This window comes from Vigna umbellata, chromosome 5 (genome assembly GCF_029865625.1).
Source record: "Vigna umbellata cultivar VRB3 chromosome 5, Vumbellata_1.0, whole genome shotgun sequence".
In the NCBI taxonomy this organism is placed as follows: domain Eukaryota; kingdom Viridiplantae; phylum Streptophyta; class Magnoliopsida; order Fabales; family Fabaceae; genus Vigna; species Vigna umbellata.
Genome location: NC_142169.1, coordinates 43794129 through 43809106, shown reverse-complemented (window position 1 = coordinate 43809106; position 14978 = coordinate 43794129).

The following is a 14978-nucleotide window of genomic DNA, read 5'->3' as shown; positions in this document are numbered from 1 at the left end:
GTACTTATTAGGTTTAATGATTCTTATATTTATATCTTTGATTTCTTTTGTTTTTTATATTGTTTTTATCTAATTGAGTTTTTATTTTGGTAAAATGATTCAGTATAATATCTTTCATTAAATTGACATTAACATTGAAAGTGGTTAGATGTCAAAATATATGTTTGTCATATATTAAAATTGAAATATTTTATCTTAGAACTTTCTAATTTTGACATATGAAACACTTTAACTAGAAGATGATTAAGATTTTTACATGTGATATTTTAAAATAACATTAATTCTAGTTTAATGAAAGAGATTACATTTAGGCTTACACCTTATTGACAAAAAAAATTAAAAAGATCACAATTAATTAAAAAAAATTAAATATGATACGTGCTCAACAAAACAATCATTACATCAATGTTGAAGCTTACACCTTATGAGCTGTTTAAAGGAAGAAAACCCAACATCACTCATATGAGAATCTTTGGCAACAAGTGCTTTGTGCTCAACATCACTTTCTTATTGTTAAAAAGGATCACAATTAATTAAAAAAGAATTAAAAAAAATTGATTAACATCGAATATTGACAAAATTCGATGTTAAGTTAACGGCGTATATTGACAAAATTTGACGTTAATTTAACGTCGAATTTTTTAAAATTCGACGTCAATTTAACGTCTCCTGATATGATGTCGTTCGCGAATTTGCCGTTAAAAGCCCAAAATATTCGACGTTGTATGCGATTTTTGTATTAGTGATTGTGTGGAAGTGATTCAACAACTGAATTGCTTCTTCAAACAACTTTGTATAATGAATTTAAGCATGTGCAAACTATTAAACCAATCAAAAACAGACTTCAATGCAAAATCACTGGTTCACTTCCATTTAAAGCACAATTTGAAGGTTTAAAAGGCAAATCTGCATATAGGCTGGAAAATGACCAAATGAACAGTGAAGAAACTTTGAAATGACAATTTAAACTTACTCAAGCCTTGTAAATGCATAGAAATAGCAAGATTCAACAATTCACCCTTGCTATATAGCCTATTTATGAAGCAAAAATGCACAAAAAATACCATTAGAAATCAGATTTCAAGGAATCAAGAATGGACAACAAAAAGAAAATGACTCAAGATGATGTTACTCTATGGAACTAAGATATAATTGAGATGCTTAGCATGACCAAACTCAGATTGGACAATTCAAAGAAACTTAGCACGGTGAAAAGCTTGGATTAAAAGCTGAAATAGTGGAATGCTATTAATTGTGAGCAACCAAGCTATGCAAATTGCATTTCATTGCTTGTAATGGTCTGCTACACTTTTAGCATCATTCAATATCATCAACCAAATTTGTATAAAGCACCAGAATCAAAAGAAATCAACTGGAAAACAGATTCATGATTTAAAAACAGAATTGAAATTCTGTAGTAGAGTTCAACACAGATTTGAAATCAAAATGGATTTCTAGTGCTTTAGCTTGTATCACCAAGGCTAAAACAGATTCTCATTACCTTTATTGGTTTATATATTACTTATCTAGCACTTGAGCTCAAGCAAAATGAATTAAACCAGCAGAAAAGAATACAAAAGTAGTGATAGAAATTAAAACTGCAATATTCACTTGCACATGACCAAGACAACACTGAAATTGAAAATTAAAGCAGGAAATGACTCAAACAAAGAAAATTCACCGTTTTAAATAAAGGATAAACATGCTAACAAAATGGAAGCACACTGAACAATGATTAAACACACCAAATTAAGAACAACAGAAACAAAAAAGAAATGGAAACAGAGTTGGAACAAAAACTGGACAGAATGCAAAAACATAAACAGAATTGGAATAGAAAATGGATGAAATAGCTTAGCTCTTGGTGCGTGGACTACCTAAGCTCATGATACCACATGATGGAAGAACGTCCAGGCATCACACTAGGACAACTTTCCTAAAATCAAAGTGGCAGCGGAATGAAGAATGAAGCAATGAAGGTTGGTGCATGTAAGGTGTTTGATAAAAGTGTAAATGAAAGTATGGTGTGTGTTTGGAGCCTCTAAGCTCAGAAAGCCTTCCTACTAAGGAAGGAATCTAGAGGAGAGTATCTGAATTCGAAATTTAGAGGTGACTAAGGGATATAAGAGGCTAAGCAAGCAATTCTGCAACATTTCATTACATCCAAAAGTGAGAATTACAAAGGGGAGGCCTTCTTATTTATAGGTGAAGGGCCTCAATTCTAAGTTAATTTCCCTCCAAAATTCAAAATAAAAAACGAGCTTGGAGGCTAAGTCAGTTGGGTCACGAGAAGCATGCTGGGTCACATGGACAGTGCTGCCAAAACTTGCTTCAGGCTGCTTCGCTAGCGCTAGAGCCCCCCTTGTCTGAGGGCACTGGAGCCCACGTGAGCTAGAGCGCTTGAGCGGCCCTGATGCTGATTCCTTGAAGAGTGTTTTTCCCAAATCTGATTGGTTGGCCATAGTTCTTACCTTTATTGTATCCTACAAACAAAACAACCATATAGTATTAAAAGAGGAATCCTTCCAAGACATAAAGAAAGAAAATCAAGAAAGAACCTTTTAAAATTCTTCTTCAACTTCCCTTTCCTAGCCTTAGATTAAGTTGATACTCCTTTGAATGGAATTCCCTAAATGGGTTTCCATCAAACCCACTCAAATTGTGAATGGAAAAACTGTTTTGAAAAACTTTTCTAAGTGGACTCAAGATGAGAACTGTAGAGCACAATATGATGTTAAAGCTAGAAATGTAATTGCTTCTGCGCTAACAATGGATGAATTTTTCAGGATATCACAATGCAAGACTGCCAAAGAAATGTGGGAGGTTCTTGGGGTGACACATGAAGGCACAAACAAAGTGAAACGTGCCAGGAAAAACTCCATTGTACAAGAGTATGAATTATTCAGAATGAAGGCGGGTGAGACAATTTATAAAGTGCAAAAAAGATTTACACACATAGTAAATCATCTCATGACTCTTGGTAAAGAGTTTTATAAAGAGGAGATCAACATAAAGATTCTAAAAAATCTCAATAGGAGCTGGCAGCCAAAGGTAACATCCATATATGAATCAAGAGATTTGACTAACATGAATATGGCAACTATGTTTGGCAAGCTCAAGGAGCATGGACTGGAACTTGGAAGGCTGAAGAAAAGAAATTGATTGCAAGCAAGAAATCCTCGAAGAATGCTGATTCTGAAGCTGAATCAGATGCAGAAGTACCAGAAAAGGAAATCATGAATATGATGGTGAGAAAATTTATCAAATTCATGAAGAATAAAAATTTTGCAACTAACAATGCAGGCTTTTCAAAAGGAGGAAAGAAGAGTTCAAGAAGCAACGTGATACAATGTTATGAATGTGGAAAGGATGGTCATATCAAGCCTGAAAGTCCAGACTTGAAGAACAAGCAGAAAGAATTCATTAAGTATCCTGAGGACAAGAACAGAAAGCAAAGGAAATCATATATTGCCTAGGAAAACAGTGATGGAGACTCTTCAAGTGATGATGATTGTAGCATTGAAGAGGAGTCAAATTTATGTTTCATGGCAGGATCTGCACACTATGATGATGATAGTGATAGTGAATTTGATAATGAACCAATAGAGGTCAAGTACCACATGTTGTTGGATGCATTTCAGGAAATACATGCAGAGGCCATGCGATTCCAATATAAGGTAAATTGATTATCCTTTGAGAGAAGAGACTATGAATATAGAATTGATAATCTAGTAGAGGATAATGAAAAGCTTGAAAATATCTTGAAATTGCTTTAAAATCTACAAAGACAATTAAGACCAAAATACAAATTGTTGAGAAAAATGTGATAATTGTGATGTACACATTGAGAAAATTGATTACTTAACTAGCACGTTAGCTAAATTTACACAAGGTAAAGAAAATCTTGATGTTGTGTTAAGATCATTTGGAAGAGCAATTAATAGGCAAGGTATTGGCTACAAAGCAAAGAGTAATAGGATTAATTCAAAGAAGTTTATTGATCTCAGTAAGCATATTACAAATGCTTGTTTTTACTGGAATACTATTGGACATAGCTAACTAGAACAAATTTCTTATGCATCATGCATCATAACCATTTGTATGATTGACTATTATATGCATGTTTATTGTGTGTTGTTTGATTGACTGAATTCTTTGAAAATATAGTTGCGCAAAATTTAATCGATTATGTTATGAATTGAGTCTATTATAATCTGCGAATGTGTTTCTCTATGTTTGGTAATACTCTGTCAAACACAAGTCAACTCTGTCTTTAATGAAATCGATTAATAATCTCTGTTTTGGGCTTTACTATTTTGAAAAACTTAAATAGGCCTGATTGAATGTGTTTGCATTTAGTGTGTTTTGTTTGTGTAATCTTCATAACCCTAGAACAGAAGAAGAGTGTTCAAGAGTTCAATATCATATGGCATCCTCTAATCTTCGCTCAAGTGAAAGGAGAGGAAAAGTAGTGGCAACTGCCAGAGATCCTGATCCCTCAGGCTAGATCAGTGATGATGAGACAAGAATAAGATTTCTGGATGGAAGAAACAAGATTGTTGTTCCCCCTAAGTATCTAAACTTAAGTTTGTTCGAAAGAGAAGGCTTTCTCTTTCCTGGATGGCTGGAAACTCAACAACTCGCTACATTGATTCAAATGAAGGGTGACTGGTACCCTGATCTATTTATGGTGTTCTACCACAATTTGGAAATTGTGAATGGTGATATCCGGTCAAAGGTGTGACGCAAGGAATGGTAAAACTTCCTAGATCTTTCACTTTTGGAGGAAGTGGCTTCTTCTTAATAGCTTTGCACTCATCAATCTCCTCATCTATATATCTTTTCTTTGTGGAGACTTGCTTTATATGTTTCGCATAAGCTGGAATTTGTTGCAATGCTTCATTCAAAGGTAGATCAACCTCCAATTGCTTAAAGATATCTTTAAAACGCCCATATTGTCTCTCTTTCTCTATTCTCTCACAACCTTTTGGATAAGGAAGAATTTTTTCAAATATTTCAAAATTTTTCTCTCCTCTTTGTTCTTCTTTTTCATTTCTCTCATCCTCTCCTTTTCTCTCTTCTTTTCTCTCTTTTCTCTCTCCTTTTTCTTCTTTTCTCTCTAACTCAACTCTTTCAACATCCACACTCACTAAAACTTTACACTCTTCCTTAGGGTTAACCTCAGTATTAGCCCAAAAACTCTTATCAGGCATATCTTCCAATTTCTTAGCTATTTGGCCAACTTGCATCTCCAAGTTTTTAATGGCCGCTTCAGTGCTCTTGTGGTTGGAAATAGTCACCTGCATAAATTGTTGAAGAGTCTCTTCCAACTTTGTTGATCTTTCATTGAGTGCAGACACTTGTTGCCATAGCGATGGTTGCTGTTGTGGCCTGTTGAATTGTCCTGATTGTCCAGCTTGTCCTTGACCTTGACCCATGCTTGGGTGAGGTTTCCACCCTTGGTTGTAATTGCCTTGGAGGTATGGAAATTGATTGGCCATGAAATTTACATCTTCTAAAGCCTCCACTGGAAAAGCACATTGATTATTGATATGGTCACCACCACATAGTTCACACATTGTTGTTGTTGAACCTGTGCAACTCCCTTTAGCTCCTTTGGCAATTGAGCAAGTGTCTTTGTTAAATTCTCGAACTGTTGAGTTATAATCTTATTCTGAGCGAGCAAGGCATCATTTGATTGCAATTGTAGAACCCCTTTTTGTTGAATTAGACTTCCTCTTTCATTGTGCAACTCGTTATCATTAGTAGCCATATTCTCTATCAACTCGGTTGCTTCCTCTGGAGTCTTCCATTTGATATTACCTCCAGCTGAGGCATCTAACATCAACTTGGTTTGTGAACCAAGACCTCCAAGGAAAAGAAGGACTAGTGTTGCTTCATCAAAGCCATGCGTGGGAGTCTTTCTCAATAAGCTTTTATACCGATCCCATGCTTGACCTAATGTCTCCTCCATGCCTTGTCGAAAAGAAGAAATCTCTTGCTTCCCTTTGTTGACTTTAGATTGTGGAAAGTACTTGTTTAAAAACTTTGCAACCACAACTTCCCACTCAGTAAAGCTACCCTCTTGAAAAGAGTTTAACCATAACTTTATTGCTTCATCCGGCACCCCATTAATCTTCACAGTGTTGCAAATCTCATTGAATGTGGTGAGATGTTCATATGGACTTTCATGTGATAGCCCATTAAATTGGTTGCTCTTCACCAGTTGTACACGCCGACTTCACCTCCATGTTTGCAGCATTGACCTTCGACCTTGCTATACTGTTAAAATGTTGAGGGCCAACCATAGTGGTGTAATCCGCAAGAGTGCGTCTACCATTATTCTCCTCGGTCATATCTTCAATGCTTTGATTTGACCCTTGTGGTGAAGGTTGTAAAAGTATCTCCGGACGAGGGAATAATTCTCTTGAAGTTCGAACTCTCCTCCTCCTTCTACTTTCTTCCAAGCCTTCAAGAAGAGGTTTCGAAGTGATTTTGCTCCTAGTTCGAACTGTATCCTGCATATACAAGAAAACAAGTTCTTAGAAACAATTGTTAGCACAAAAAGATAGAAAAGATAGATTAGAAAGATAATAAAAAAAATAGAATTGAAAAGATAAGAAGATATAAATAAAAACTAAAAAGATCAAAAGAAAAACTAAAAAGATAGAAAGATAAATAAAATAAACAAAAAGATAGAAAGATAAAAATAAAAAATCAAGTAAAAGTGAATCAATAATCACACAAATAGAATAGTTAAACCACGATTCCCCGAAAACCGCGCCAAAAACTTGTTAACCCTCGGCAAGTGTAACTGAATCGTATCAAGTAATAATAAATGGTAAGACCAAGTATCGTTTCCCAAAGGACTCACGGCCTAAACAATTATGTGATTTGTGATAACAGTTGAAAAACTGTTATTTTCATGCTTGAAATTGATACTAAAAGCAACCTTTAACACTTAGAAACTAGCTTGAAATCATGCTTTTATTCATATTTTCAAAAATAAGAGAGCTGCACAGGTTTATGCTTGATTTCAATGTTTTTGTGCAGGTTTTAAGGTGAATTTGGTGAAAGAAGTGAAGAAGGAGAGAGATGAAATCAGAAAAGACATCAAAAAGTGCAAAAGGAGAAGCCGCAATTGCCGCTCAGCGGCACTCAGAAGCTCACGGGGGATCCGCTGAGGGGCAAAATGGCCGCTGAGGGGAGGAAACCAACTCACGCACTTACCGCTGAGCGGTACTTTACCGCTGAGCGGTACTTTACCGCTGAGCGGTACTTTACAGCTGAGCGGTACTTTACCGCTGAGCGGCACACTTATGGGCTTGGGCCTAAATTTTCTGTAATTTTAGAATAGTATATAAGCTTTAGGACGTCCTAGGGTTTGTATCTTTGGCAGAAACAAAGCAAACACTCTCTCTTTCACCCCTTGGGGGTAGATTGGGAGATGGTGACAGCTCTCCTCTTCTCTTTCTCGGGTTTTTCTATCTCTTTCATTCTTTCATTATTGTTCATCTAGTTTCACCATGAATATCGTGAACTAAACCTTGTATTGTTGTTGGGGAATCAATGTAGTCTTGTGAAACTCTCATATATGGAATTTGTTTTTGCATCTATATTTAAGACCTATGCTTTCTTGCATCATTAGTTAGGGTTTTTCCTCTTTGCTCAATGCTTGCTTTGTTTAACTCATTCAATGCATGATTATTGATTTTGTCGATACGGGAACGTACGGGGAAGTCTAGATCCGGGGAATTTCTCCCAATTGTATATTGGTTGCCGTTAAGCTCCTGCACTAAAAGAACTAATTATTAGGAATGCTAGGAACCGTATGAACTCGTAATTAGGGAAAGGCCTTCTTGCAAGGTAATTTAGAGAGTGGCATTAACAATGATGAAAAGAATGTGGAATTCCTAAAGTATATGAGAGTGGATAAGATGAAATTGATAACCCCAACAACATACTCATCCATATATTCCATTGAAGTGTTTGTATTTTGTTTTAGCCATTGATCAAATTCATGCATACATGTTTATTTTCTGTTTTGCATATTAAACTCCACTTATTTCGTTCTTAAGTCTTAAATAATCAACGAATCACATAACTAAACTAGGCCGTGAGTCCTTTGGGAGAACGATACTTGGTCTTACCGAGTTTATTACTTGAAACGATTTGGTCACACTTGCCGATTGTTAAACAAGTTTGTGGCGCCGTTTTTCGGTGTTCATAAATTTGTCATCAAGTTTTTGGCGCCGTTGCCGGGGACTCGTGGTTTAACTGGTTAATTTGTGTGATTATTGATTATCTTTGACTTTAATTTTGAATTTCTGTTTTTATTTTTTCTGTTTTTGTTTTATTTTATTTTATTTTATTTTATTTTATTTTATTCTTTGAATCTTATATCTTCTCCTATATTTTTTTGTGCTAACCAAATATTCTAGGGTTTTGTGTTCTTGTGTATGCAGGAGACAATTCGAACTAGGAGCAAGATAACTGCAGAACCTCTTGTTGAAGGTTTAGACGAGAGTAGACGGAGGAGAAGAATCCGAACATCTAGAGAACTTTTCCCTCCTCCGGAAACTCTGTTGCAACCATCACCACAAGGTTCTGACCATAGCACAGAAAATATGGAGAACAATAATATCAGAAGAACTCTTGCTGATTACACCAATACAGCTGGACCTCAGCACTTTAACAGTATAGCTAGACCTAGAGTCAATGCAGCTAACATGGAGGTCAAACCAGCATTGATCCAACTGGTGAAGAGCAATCAATTCAATGGGTTATCTCATGAAAGCCCTGTTAGCAAATATCAAAGATGAAGTTTTGATGATGAACAGATTCGCACAAGTCAAGATTCATAAAGACAAATTGAAGATCTCTGTATTTTATAAAGCTTTTATAATAATCAAAGTTGATGTAATAGTGCTCAAATATGTATTAGGGTTGATTCTTGTAATTTATATTTGATTTATTTAGTTAATCGATTATTCCTGAGAATAATCAATTAACATTAGCCGTTGGGGTTTCAGATTTGAAAAACTAGCCGTTGTACTCATTATTAATCGATTAATATTTATGTTAATCGATTAAATGCGTTAGATGGCCCGTTTTCGAAGAATGGAAGGGTATTAGGCTGAGTCTATAAAATGGCTCACTCTTTATCTCAAAAATAACTCTTCCCTTGTGCTAAAGATCTCTGAACTCTTTGAGAACTCTGTGAGATTGTTGAAGCTAAGGAAACTCTTGTCTGCAAAGTCCTGAAGTGCTACTCGGTGACAGAGGAATAGGTTGTTCATCCTTGGTGTGTCCGAGGAAGTGCCTGGAAGAGAATCATCCTTCGTGAAGCATTCGAAGGAGGTGGTCATCCTTTGTGAAGATTCAAAGGAAGTGTAAGTTCATCTCTTGTGGTTTCAAGAGAGGTGGTATTTCTAAACTCTTACAAATTGTTTTTCTTTGTGACTAATATTTGTAAGTGTTTTGTGTTAGTGAAAAAGGTTTATCTTGTTTGAGATAAGCGACTGGACGTAGGATCCTAGTGATCTGAACCAGGATAAAATCACCTGTGTAATTTTTCTCTTTCCCTTACTCTGTCATTTATATTTAATCATTCGCCCAGTAAGAAAAATTAAGAGAAAAATAATAAAAGGCACAATAAAAGTATATAATCAATTCACCCCCCTCTTGGTTTGTTCCACGCTAATAATTCCGTTGCAGCGATTCTAACAATTGGCATCAGAGCTTGCTTTGATAGTCATTCAAATGGCAGGATCACATCAAACCTTTGCAGAGGGTGCATCAATCAATAGACCCCCACTATTCACAGGTGAGAACTATGCATTCTGGAAGGTAAGAATGCAAATATTTATTGAATCTATTGATTGTGAAATTTGGGATGTTATTGCATCTGGTTCTTCTGTTCCTACTAACAATATACAGGAAACAAAGCCCCGTGGTCAATGGACCATTGAAGAAAAGAAAAGAATTCAGAATGATGTAAAAGCTCGGAATATTATTGCATCAGCATTGACTGTTGATGAGTTCTACAGGGTTTCTGTCTGCAAAACTGCTCAAAAAATGTGGGACGTGCTCAGAGTGACACATGAAGGAACGGATGACGTAAAGAGGGCAAGAAAGAACTCCCTAATTCAAGAGTATGAAATGTTCCGGATGGAGCAAGGAGAAACAATTTCCGACGTTCAAAAACGCTTCACCAACATTGTCAATCATCTCATTGGACTAGGTAAGTCATTTGATACTGATGAATTAAACATTAAAATCTTGAAGTCTTTAGACAGGTCGTGGCAACCTAAGGTGACTGCAATCTCGGAGTCACAAAACTTCAACACCATGACTATGGCGACACTATTTGGAAAGTTGAGGGAACATGAATTAGATCTTGGAAGACTTGATGAAGAAGAAGCAAAAGCAAAAACCAACAAGAAGAGTTTGGCATTAAAATCAGAGGTTGAAAGAAGCAAAGCTAAATCGGAAGATGAAGATTCAGACGAAGAGGAAAACTTAATCCTAGTGATCAAAAGATTAAACAAGTTCATGAAGTCTAAAGGTAAAGGAAGGTTTAGATACGAAAAGAAAGATAATCAAGCATCTTCCTCAAATTACCGATGCTATGGCTGTGGAGAGAAGGGGCATCTAAAGGCAGACTGCCCAAATCAAAAGAAAGGTGAAGACAAAAAGGAGAAAAGATTCTTCAAGAAAAAGAAAGCATACATTGCATGGGAAGACGATAATGAGTCCATTTCAGATTCAAGCGAGTCAGATGAAGAGGCAAACATCTGTTTAATGGCAGATGATGATAATGTCAGCCAAGTAAGTAGCTCACATTATTCTGATAATAATAGTCAAGTTGATGAAGATGAGTTGCATGAAACATATGCTACATTGTTAATTGAATCTGAAAAATTAAATATTTCTCATAAAAAGCTGAAAAAGGATTTTAAAAATTTAAAATCTGAATTTGACAACCTTCTTGAAGAAAATAAAAATTTGAAGTTTACTTCTGAAAATCTAACTAAAATAAATGATGTCTTGAAAACTGAATTTACAAATTCATCTGAAGAAAACAGAAGTTTGAAAAATAAATTTTTATATCAAGCAGAAGAAATGAGGAATTTAAAAAGTAAAGTTTTGTATTATGAAAAAGAAAAATATATTGCTAATAATGAATGTGAGTCTTGCACACAATTCAAATATTTTTCTGAAAATACAACCTTAGGAGAATGTAGTAAAAATAACGAAAATAAGGTTGTTAAAAATAAGTATGTTCCTAAAATTAAAAACAAACAGGATAATAGAACCCGTAGAACATGGGTAGAAAAAGGAACAACTTATAGGAACACAAACGTTGTATCATGCTTTTATTGTATGAAAAAGGATCATACTTCAAATAAATGTAAAATTAAGCATTATGGTGTTCCAAGTGGTAGATATGTTTGGGTTGCTAAATAATTTGAATCTAACCCAAAAGGACCCATACAAAGAAGTTGGGTACCTAAAATAGCTTGTTTGTTCCTTTCTTTTGCAGGTATTACAAAAATCAAGAAAAGTCATGTGGTGTCTCGATAGTGGTTGCTCAAAACACATGACAAGAGACAGGACGAAATTTACAAACTTTAAAGAAAAGGAACAAGGCTTCGTTACCTATGGTGACAACAACAAAGGAAGAATTCTTGGAAAAGGGGATATAGGAAGCAAAGACACCTTGATGATCAAAGACGTGCTATATGTAGAAGGACTAAGGCATAACTTAATTAGCATAAGTCAACTGTGCGACAAAGGATTCAAGGTAACCTTTGAGAAGAATTCTTGCACTATTTTTAAGAGTGATTCTTCTGACATTGCTTTAAAAGGAGTTAGACATAATAATATTTATTTAATTGATTTAGAAAACGTATTAAATAAAAATATTTCATGTTTAGTTGTTAAAGAGGAAAACCCATGGTTATGGCACAGGCGCGCTGCTCATATACATACGCAACAACTTAACAAACTAGTATCTAGAGAACTAGTAATTGGTCTACCAAAATTAAAGTTTGTAAAAGATAAATTATGTGATGCATGTCAAAAGGGGAAACAAGTTAAAAATTCCTTTCATTCAAAAAATATTGTTTCTACTTTAAAACCTTTGGAACTTTTACATTTGGATTTATTTGGTCCTTCAAGGATAAAAAGTTTTGGTGGAAACTATTATGCTTTAGTTATTGTTGATGATTTTTCAAGATATACTTGGACCCTGTTTCTCACTCTTAAGAGTGAAGCTTTTAAAGAATTTAAGAAGTTTGCTATCTTAATTCAAAATGAAAAGGATCTAAGAATAAAAGCTATTAGAAGTGACCATGGTGGTGAATTTCAAAATGAATTATTTGAAAATTTTTGTGAAGAACATGGTATTTCTCATAACTTTTCTTCGCCTAGAACTCCCCAACAGAATGGAGTCGTAGAAAGAAAGAATAGATCATTAGAGGAACTTGCTCGTACTATGTTAATTGAAAATAATGTTCCTAAACAATTTTGGGCTGATGCTGTAAGTACTGCTTGCTATGTTTTAAACAGAATGTTAATTCGACCTATTTTAAAATGTACTCCTTATGAACTTTTCAAAAATAGAAAACCAAATGTTTCCCATTTAAAAATCTTTGGATGCAAATGCTATGTTTTAAACAATGGAAAACAGAATTTGGGAAAATTTGATTCAAAAGCTGATGAAGGAATTTTTCTTGGATATTCCTTAACAAGCAAAGCATATAGAGTCTTTAATAGAAAACTGCTCACAATAGAAGAATCCATACATGTTACTTTTGATGAAATTGTGGACCTTGAGGCAAAACCTCTTGAGTCAGAAGAATTTGATGCAGGAATAAGTGAAAATTCATCAAAGGAGACAAATGAAGAGAAGAATTATGACAATCCTCAAGATGAAGATTTAAATAGAATATGGCAACAACCTAGAGGATTATCTTTGGACAACATAATTGGAGATATCACACAAGGGGTAAACACAAGAAGTAATACTGCAAATTATTGTATGAATGTTGCTTTTGTGTCACAGATTGAACCAAAGAACATTAAAGAAGCCCTTCAAGATGAAAAATGGTGTATCGCAATGCAAGAAGAACTCAACCAGTTTGAAAGAAATCAAGTATGGGAATTAATTCCCAGAAAAGACACTCATCAAGTAATTGGAACTAAGTGGGTGTTCAGAAACAAACTGGATGAAGAAGGAAACATCACCAAGAATAAAGCTAGGCTTGTCGCAAAAGGATATAGTCAAGAAGAAGGTATAGATTATGATGAGACATACGCTCCAGTTGCCAGGTTAGAGGCAATACGCCTACTTCTTGCTTATGCATCTATGATGAAATTTAAATTATTTCAAATGGATGTTAAAAGTGCTTTTCTAAACGGTTATATCAAAGAATATGTATTTGTTGAACAACCACCCGGTTTTGAAGATTTTAAAAACCCAAATCACATCTACAAATTAAAGAAAGCACTATATGGCTTAAAACAGGCACCTAGATCTTGGTACGAACGTCTGAGCAATTTTCTGGTAGAAAATGATTTCAACAGAGGAAAAATTGATTCAACTTTATTCATTAAAAAGAATGGAAAACATTTTCTACTTGTTCAAGTATACGTAGATGACATCATTTTTGGTTCATCTAATGCAACTCTCTGCGAGAATTTTGCTAAGTCCATGCAGGGAGAATTTGAAATGTCAATGATGGGAGAACTTACTTTCTTCCTCGGACTTCAAATCAAACAAATGGAGGAAGGAACCTTTATATCTCAAACCAAGTATTGCAGGGAAATTCTTAAAAAGTTTGAGATGGACAATGCCAAAGAAGCATCAACCCCCATGGGGACATCCTGCTACTTAGACAAAGATGAGACAGGTAAAGAGGTAAGTCAGACCAAATACAGAGGTATGATTGGCTCTCTATTATATCTTACTGCTAGTAGACCTGATATCATGCAAAGTGTATGTGTGTGTGCTAGGTATCAGTCAAGCCCTAGAGAGTCTCATCTTACTGCAGTAAAACGCATTTTTAAATACCTTAAGGGGACAACATCCTTTGGTTTATGGTATCCTTCTGGAGCTGAGCCTAGTCTTGTAGGATTTTCTGATGCTGATTATGGAGGTTGTAAGATAGATAGGAAAAACACTAGTGGAACCTGTCACTTTTTAGGTAGTTCCTTAGTCTCTTGGCACTCTAAGAAACAAGCCTGTGTAGCCTTGTCAACCACTGAAGCTGAATACATTGCTGCGGGTAGTTGTTGTGCACAAATCTTATGGATGAAACAGCAATTAGAAGACTATGATATTCATTTAGATCATATTCCGCTTAAGTGTGATAACACAAGTGCTATAAAACTTACCAAAAATCCTATCATGCATTCTAGAACCAAGCATATAGAAATTAGGCATCACTTCATTAGAGACCATGTCCAAAAAGGCGATTGTGAAATGGAATTCATAGATTCTAAGCATCAATTAGCGGACATTTTCACCAAAGCATTGCCTAAGGATATATTTTTTGAGCTTAGAAGAGATCTAGGCATATTAGAACTAGTAAAATAGGCATTCTTGGATTTAATATTGCATTTTTCGTTGCTTACGTGTTTAATCTGCGTGTAAATCGATTAAAATCCAATTTAATCGATTAAATGCTTATCTTTATCATTGTATGTATTTTTTTTAAATTCAATAAAAAGTTGTTGTTCATTTCTTTTTCTTCTATGCATAAATTCTTTTTATTAAGGGGGAGCACATGTTTTTTTCTTATGATCAAAAAGGGGGAGAAGATAGTTTAAACTCTTTATTTCTTTTCTATTAATCTCTCCTTTCGTAAGTTGTGGTTGTTTCAGATTATTAAAAAGCTTTAAACTCAGAAGAATTTTTGATCATCATCAAAAAGGGGGAGAATGTTAGCAAAAATCAAAGATGAAGTTTTGAT